Source organism: Galeopterus variegatus, unplaced genomic scaffold (genome assembly GCF_000696425.1).
Source record: "Galeopterus variegatus unplaced genomic scaffold, G_variegatus-3.0.2 Scaffold13059, whole genome shotgun sequence".
In the NCBI taxonomy this organism is placed as follows: Eukaryota; Metazoa; Chordata; class Mammalia; order Dermoptera; family Cynocephalidae; genus Galeopterus; species Galeopterus variegatus.
Genome location: NW_007739170.1, coordinates 10832 through 18697, shown reverse-complemented (window position 1 = coordinate 18697; position 7866 = coordinate 10832). Strand labels below are relative to the sequence as shown.

General features: G+C 48.0%; 1 protein-coding gene across 1 annotated transcript in view; it reads left to right on the top strand.

The window, feature by feature from the left end:
- LOC103581442 (retinoic acid receptor responder protein 3-like) overlaps positions 1 to 7866 on the top strand; it is an 11839-nt gene that overhangs the window by 3547 nt on the left and 426 nt on the right.

The window sequence follows — 7866 nt, the reverse complement described above, 5'->3', positions numbered from 1 at the left end:
CCCCAAGAGCTCTCAAACAAGAGATGTTCAGGATCCATGGGCCTTCTTCGTAAGAGCTCAGGAGCTTTTTTATGTACGATCAGGACACGGCTTCCACCACTTGTCCCTTCGCAGCCTTCCAAGTTGGTTGCTCCAAAACACACAGCTAATATGTGACAGAACCAAGATTCAATCCCCAGGTGTCCCTTTCTAGAGTCTCTGCTTGTTACAGCTACAACTCAGCACCTCCAGGGTCCTGGCCAAAGTGATTGGACACATGGGGCTCTTGATGAAATGTGGATTATGGAGGGAGGAGCAGGTTTGCAGACGAAAGTCAAGAGTTTGGCGTGGCAATGTGATACTNCAGCTGGAGATGTGGAGTAGAGTTGAGTTCAGGGTTGAGATGGGGCTGGAGATAGAAGCTTTGAGGCTGCACTTGGAACAGCACACAGTGAACCCCAAGTGCACTGCCCGTGGCCACGGTCTCCCTACGTCTCCCCTTGGCTTCTGCCACAGCCCCCTCTCTGCAGAGGTGTAGCTCAGGTAGAACCCAGACCACATAACACTATCCAGCCTGGCCCCTGCAGCTCTGGCTCCACTAAACAGGGCACAAACCCTCTTCCAAGCCCACCCCCAAATCAGGAACAAATGTCCTCACCTGCGAAGTTCACTCAAAGTTTTTCCATCAGCAAATGCTCAGGACAAGCCCAACAAGCCCAACATCAGAAGTGCTCACAACCCAATAAATGGAGTCCCTGGGGACACAGCCAACATCCTCCTGAGAGAGGACTCTGGTCCGGCCACATGGGAAGGGAGAGAAGAGGAAAGGCAGGAGGCTAAGTGTAGCCCTTGAGCCCTTGAGTGGGAAAAAGAGCCTGCCTGGGCTTGCTGTGAGCTCAACCAGAACCCCTTGCTTTGCAGGCAGAAAGGGCTGCAATTGGAGGAGTTGCAACCACGGTATTCGGAATTGTGGGTGCCATTGGAGTCGCTGCTTTAAGTAGGATACAGCAAAAGCAGTGACAGCCTGAAGCAGCCACAAAATCCTGTGTTAGTAGCAGCTGTGGACACCCCAGAGGGGACAGGCCTCCCCGCTCCTTGTCTTCCTGACCCTCGCTCTCTGTCTCAGGCTGTCTCTAGTCCTTCCCTCTCTCCCCATCCCTGTCTCAATGGCTGAGGATGGTCTCATTATAACAAGATCCAAGAGTCAATAAATGTACCTACCTGTTCCTCCAGAAAGGACGTCCACTATGTCTTTGTAGACTTCTTAGCAAGCAAGAAAGAAAGTAACGTTGACTGAACACCTGTTGGGTAGTAGTTCCAGCAATTTCTAGCTGTGTGGCCTTGGGGAAAGCGCGTGACTCTCGGAGTCTCCATTGCATCCTCTCTGAGATGGGGGAAATGATGCGTGTCAGGGGATGGAGGGAGGATCCCATGAGATGGTGGACAGAAGGTGCCCAGCCCATGTCTGACATGCAGCCGACGCTCAGTGAATTGTCCACGTCATTCTACAAAGACCTAACATCGAAATAATTGTGCATCAATACTTTTATCTGTGCATCTCGGGAGGCAAAAAAAATTCTTTTTATATTAATGAATTAATTTGACTCTCGAGTGGAGGAAAAAATGTAATTCCCTCCCAGTAGAGTGCGACTAACTCCCCTTATGACACCTAAACATCCCCCAGCATCCTTCCAATTACCTCCTTCACTTAGTCCCCCTTTAAAAAAGTTTTTTTTTCTTTTTTAACTCGAAGATCTACTCCTCACCCCCCTGTGACTATCAGATGGAGTTATATTATCTTTCCACGCCCAGACTTCCCCGGCTCGTGCTGCCCCTGCATTCAGTGCTGAGAACCAGCCACGTCAGAATATCTCCTGCTGCTTCCATCGTGCCTCTGCCCTTGCTTGGCCTCACCAATGCCCAGGTCCCTGTCTTTTCATGCTCCCGCAACCCAGCCTGTGCCTACTGAATGGCCACTCCATATGACTATCCTCCGGGGTGGTCACCACACCCACCACCACTGTGGCTTTAGGACTGGAGACATCACCCTCCCCTGGGCTGTGCTTTCCCACACAGGAGACGCTGCTTTGCTCGACTCCTGCAGCACAGCACAGAACAGGCTGTAATGATGAACAAGACTCCCCTAGAAGCTCAGGGCTACTGGAAGTTTCAAGTGCGAAGTGAACAACTTCTAATTACTACAATAAGGGGACTTTGCTCAGATTCCCAGGCTGAAATGCCAGGCTCCACTTGGGAACTTCAAAATAGATTTAAAAATGATTTCAGAAACTATTTTCATTTCTGTTTCCTCAGCAGTATTTAAAATAATTTATGACTTGCTGTATTTGTCTTGAGAGTGAAATTGACTGCACAATGTAGCCTTTATGTCATTCTTTGTTTCAACAGTTTATATCTTAATGTCACAAATAAACAAAAGTCTATGAAATCCCACAGCAACTATGCCAACTCAGGAATATTTTGTTGGCACTTATTCTTTTTTCTTTCGTCTTTTCATATGAGAACTTTACAATTTGTAAGACATAAAGAATATTTTAAAATAATTCTTAGATTTCTGGTCACAACACTGGGATAAGTACTCACACTGGAAGTGCAGCATAGAATACAAGGAATAAAAACATAATAATGAAGGAAATTGAAACAGGATGGAGGCAGGGAGTGGGAAGATGGGTCACAGCCGGACATGAGGATGAGTCAGCAAAGGATGCAACAGAAGTGTTCCCGAGTGCTCTTTGCTCATGTCTTACAAGATATCTAGGTTGAAGTTAAGTGCATAGGTGAAGAATTACATGTACGACTGAAAAAAGAAATGTTATTTAAAGGTTTATCTACACAACAGCTACTCTACAAATTATCTTCTCTCTACCTTACACTCAGAATTCTTACTTTTTGGGGAGGGGAACAGTCTAACAAGTCAGCTCCCTTCTTGCATAAACTTAAACAAATCACACCCTGTTTTTGTTTTCGTGCAGTTTCCCATCCAGGGGGAAGAAGTTTTGGGAAAATAGTTCTATGTATACTGCAGAATAGGAAACACCCTTTGGCTTCATTATGAAATTCCACCTAGCCATTCATTCCAGCAAATAAATCAACAACCAGGATTCATCACATCAGTTTGAAACACAAGTAGCATGAAAACTAAGATTGATGGAGAAACTGATCCTGGTATAATCAGAAACAACTAAGGAGTGTAAGATAACTTAAGGAAAAAAACTATAAAATTACAGTCTTTCAATATGTGGTAAAACATAGTATATGCTTATAAGCAAGAAGAAAAACAATTAGAGGAAAACAAAGAGCTCTTTAGAAACCGTATATATTAGAAAATCTAGAGTGACTCTCATTCCCCCCCCCAAAAAAAAAAAAAAAATATATATATATATATATGACAGCTATTTACAAACCAAAATAGCTCAGAGATATAGGCAGCTATTTACAAACTAAAATAGCTCAGAGAGGGCTCAGGGCCCATTAAAGGATTTGCAGCCACACAGTGGAGAAGGAAAGATGGATGGATGGAAGGAAGGAAGGAAGGAAGGAAGGAAGGAAGGAAGGAAGGNGAGGAGTTGCAACCACGGTATTGGGAATTCTGGGTGCCATTGGAGTCGCTGCTTTAAGTAGGATACAGCAAAAGCAGTGACAGCCTGAAGCAGCCACAAAATCCTGTGTTAGTAGCAGCTGTGGACACCCCAGAGGGGACAGGCCTCCCCGCTCCTTGTCTTCCTGACCCTCGCTCTCTGTCTCAGGCTGTCTCTAGTCCTTCCCTCTCTCCCCATCCCTGTCTCAATGGTTGAGGATGGTCTCATTGTAACAAGATCCAAGAGTCAGTAAATGTACCTACCTGTTCCTCCAGAAAGGACGTCCACTATGTCTTTGTAGACTTCTTAGCAAGCAAGAAAGAAAGTAACGTTGACTGAACACCTGTTGGGTAGTTCCAGCAATTTCTAGCTGTGTGGCCTTGGGGAAAGCGCGTGACTCTCGCAGTCTCCATTGCATCCTCTCTGAGATGGGGAAAATGATCCATGTCAGGGGATGAAGGGAGGATCCCATGAGATGATGGACAGAAGGTGCCCAGCCCATGTCTGACATGCAGCAGACGTTCAGTGAATTGTCCACGTCATTCTACAAAGACCTAACATCGAAATAATTGTGCATCAATACTTTTATCTGTGCATCTCGAGAGGCAAAAAAAATTCTTTTTTATATTAATGAATTAATTTGACTCTCAAGTGGAGGAAAAAATGTAATTACCTCCCAGTAGAGTGCGACTAACTCCTTTTATGACACCTAAACATCTCCCAGCATCCTTCCAATTACCTCCTTCACTTAGTCCTCTTTTATAAAAGTTTTTTTTTTTTAACTCGAACATCTACTCCTCACACACCTGTGACTGTCAGATGGAGTTATATTATCTTTCCACGCCCAAACTTCCCCGGCTCGTACTACCCATGGGTTGAGTGCTGAGAACCAGCCACGTCAGAATATCTCCTGCTGCTTCCATCGTGCCTCTGCCCTTGCTTGGCCTCACCAATGCCCAGGTCCCCGTCTTTTCACGCTTCCTCACCCCAGCCTGTGCCTACTGAATGGCCACTCCATATGACTATCCTCCAGGGTGGTCACTACACCCACCACCACTGTGGCTTTAGGACTGGAGACATCACCCTCCCCTGGGCTGTGCTTTCCCACACAGGAGACAGCTGGTTTGCTCGACTCCTGCAGCACAGCACAGAACAGGCTGTAATGATGAACAAGACTCCCCTAGAAGCTCAGGGCTACTGGAAGCTTCAAGTGCGAAGTGAACAACTTCTAATTACTACAAGAAGGGGACTTTGCTCAGATGCCCAGGCTGAAATGCCAGGCTCCACTTGGGATTTTAGAAGCATCCATACCTGCCTTGCTCCAGGGCTACCTCCAGATTAGAAGCCTGGCTGCTCTATCCAGAGTCCAGGCCCGATAACCAGAACTGGAAAAGAAGGAAGAGGCTTTCTCCCTTCCTGCAGTCTGAGGCTCACCTCCCCAGCCTTCATTACCTGCCCAGGATCAACTGTCCCACAGTGAGGGACAGTGGGATGATCCAGGCCCCTCCAGGGTGAACTGGCTTCCACACTCAGGTCAAATCCCCCTGTCGGGCATCTCAGGTGTCCATGTACCTGCCCTTCCCTCTGATTCTCACAGTTTCAATTGTGGTTATTTTACCAATGTCCCTCTCCCTACCACAAGTGCAGGAACGGTTTAAGTTTCGGACCATTGGGATCCTAGAATCCAGCAGTGTGGGAGGCCGCAAGCAGTCAGGAAATGTGGGACGTGGGAGGACTTGAAGACAATGCACACCCACAGGTTTCATGGAATCTCCTGCATTCTACCAGCAGGAGGGCCAGTCCATGTTTCAGAGCTTTGAGGAAAGCAAGAAAGGCTGGGGCTCTGTGCCCACCCTCAGGAGGGGCTGGTCCAGGGCGGAGGCAGGAGGCCAGGGTATGGGGTCCTTGTCCCTGAAGGCCGACATTGGAACCATGAGACTGTCACCCTCCCTGTTTGCTTTGCTCTCTGGGCAGCTCCAGGCGGCCTCTTTCCTTGAGACTTTTCCAGAAGACAGCATGCTCAGTCCCCATGTATACTCCACTGCTGCCTGAAAAACAAGAGACAGAGGCTAAGTTCCCTGAAGAACTCCCCAGGTGTGGGCAGCTTTCCAATCATGAAAACCTACCCCAGGGGCAGTCAGCTGGCATTGTGCCTGAACGACGTGTCTGCTGTAACCTATCTTTATATCCGATCACCAGATGTTTTTCTAATTAACATACTGCATGTGGGAAATGATTTTTCCTTGGAAAAAAATAAAACTTGATCACCACCATAATGAGAGTCTAGAAATGATCTCTCACCGGTGAAATCAGTGCTTTTAATGAGACGTGGATTGGGTGAATATTTTAGAGACCTTTCCCACTCCCTTAGGGACACAATATGAGAGAGGCCTGGAGCTTGTGTCTTTAGGGACGGCTCCTGGATGCACCAGGCGTGGCCAGCCTCTGCACTGGATTTTCAGTTGCCTAATGGTAACGTTTGAGCAAAGGAATCCTTTCTTGATGGACCTTTCATGCAAGGTGTGTCCACAGCATCTAGAAGGACACAGGACTGTGTCATTCAGCTTTCAGAACAGGATAAATGAATGGCTGTGTGCCCCTTTGGTGAGGCAGATTAACAAATGCCTCTGTGTATGGTGAAATTTGCTCTGATATTTGTTTTCAATGTAATTTGAGAGAAAGATTTGAAGTTGTAGGATTGAACTCATTCAAACTTGTCAGTCAGGGCTCGCTTTGGCAACGTGTATACTAAAACTGGAATGACACAGAGAAGATTAGCCTGGCCCCTACGCAAACCTGTCAGTCATTGTTTTCCAGACAGAAACCCGTCAATGTGCATGACCCTGTGATAGCTCAGCTTGACGTGCCACGGAGGGTGACGGGCTGTGTCCCACAGAACGGGTCCTACAACCACAGTGGGCCCCTCACTCGTGCTGGCCGTCACCTCCTTCACACCACAGGCCCTCAGCATGGACGGGGGTCTGGCCAGGAAAGGGGTGAGGTTAAAGAAACAGAGCTCTCTTGCTTCTGTCTCTCCACTCCCGATGCCTTCTCATGAAATGAGCATTGCTGACATGAAAAAATAAATCAAACATCTGGACTCAAAGTTATTATTTTACAAGTAGCAGTGGTAGACTGGGGAATCAGACCTAAGGACAGTCATGAGCACCAGCCTTTAATTCCAGGCACCAAACCTCCCCTGAGACTAGAACCTGGGTCTCCATGGTTCTTGAGGGGCCAAAGGTAGGAGCTGGATCCTGCCCCTCCCCAGCTGCCCCTGTACAGGGGTGTCAGTCATAGACCTTGGCAACCCTCCAAGGGAAACTGCCTGGGCAGTTGAGTTGGAATCATGTAACCGGCCCCATCAGTCAGAGCTGGTTGGCCAGTGGAGCCATGTGATCCAAGGGCAGCCAATGGGTAGGCTGAGCTGTGATGAGCTGAGCCAATCAGATTCTCTCTTGGGAACTAGGCTGGGAACACAGAGCATCAGCTGGGACAGATGAATCTGACCTGATATGGGAAGGGAAGCCAGGTGGGCATGGAGGAGAGACTCAGGGGGTCGTGGCAAGCAGAAGGGGTGAGGAAGCAGGAACGCTGAGGAGCTGAAGTGACATGGCAGAGGAAAGACATGCCGAGGAGGGGGAAAGAATGACGCTAATCAGTGTTGGAATCAGGGTTGTGGGGAGCCCTGGGGCCTGAGTCACGTCCATGGCCAAGACTCCACACACAATTCCAGCCCTGGCAGGCCAGTGGGTTCTGTTCTCATCCATCAGTCCCATCTGTGTCCCCTCTGCCCCTCGTGTATCCTCACACCATGAAAAGAACACAGCCCTCCAAGGGGAAACGGAGAGAAGCAGCGGAAAAAATGAGGATGGCTACATAAGATGGGGTTTTTAAAGGAAAAAACAATGAAGGCTGCATAAGTTGTTTTGAAACAATTGTGCTTTACCACAAGGGTCAGTAACAAGTGTGGCGTCAGCCCAAGGTTAGACCGGCAGCTGCTGGGCAGATGTCCTAGCAGAAGTGTTATTTGTGGGAGGTGGTAATGGCTTTTGTGCTAGGTGGTGGTTTGGCAGAGTCTTGTGTGATACCTCTTGGTATCAGGCATTCGTGCATGAGAATTCTTTCTTCGTGCCCTTCCCCAGCTCCATGTCATTAGGATTTGACATAAGTTACCCCATTTTGACTCTGACAACTTTCACACTCCCAATGGCTCTACCGCCAAATACCATCACATTGAGGGTTGGAGGTTCAGCATATGACTTGAGGTGGGAAGGGAACACACACATTC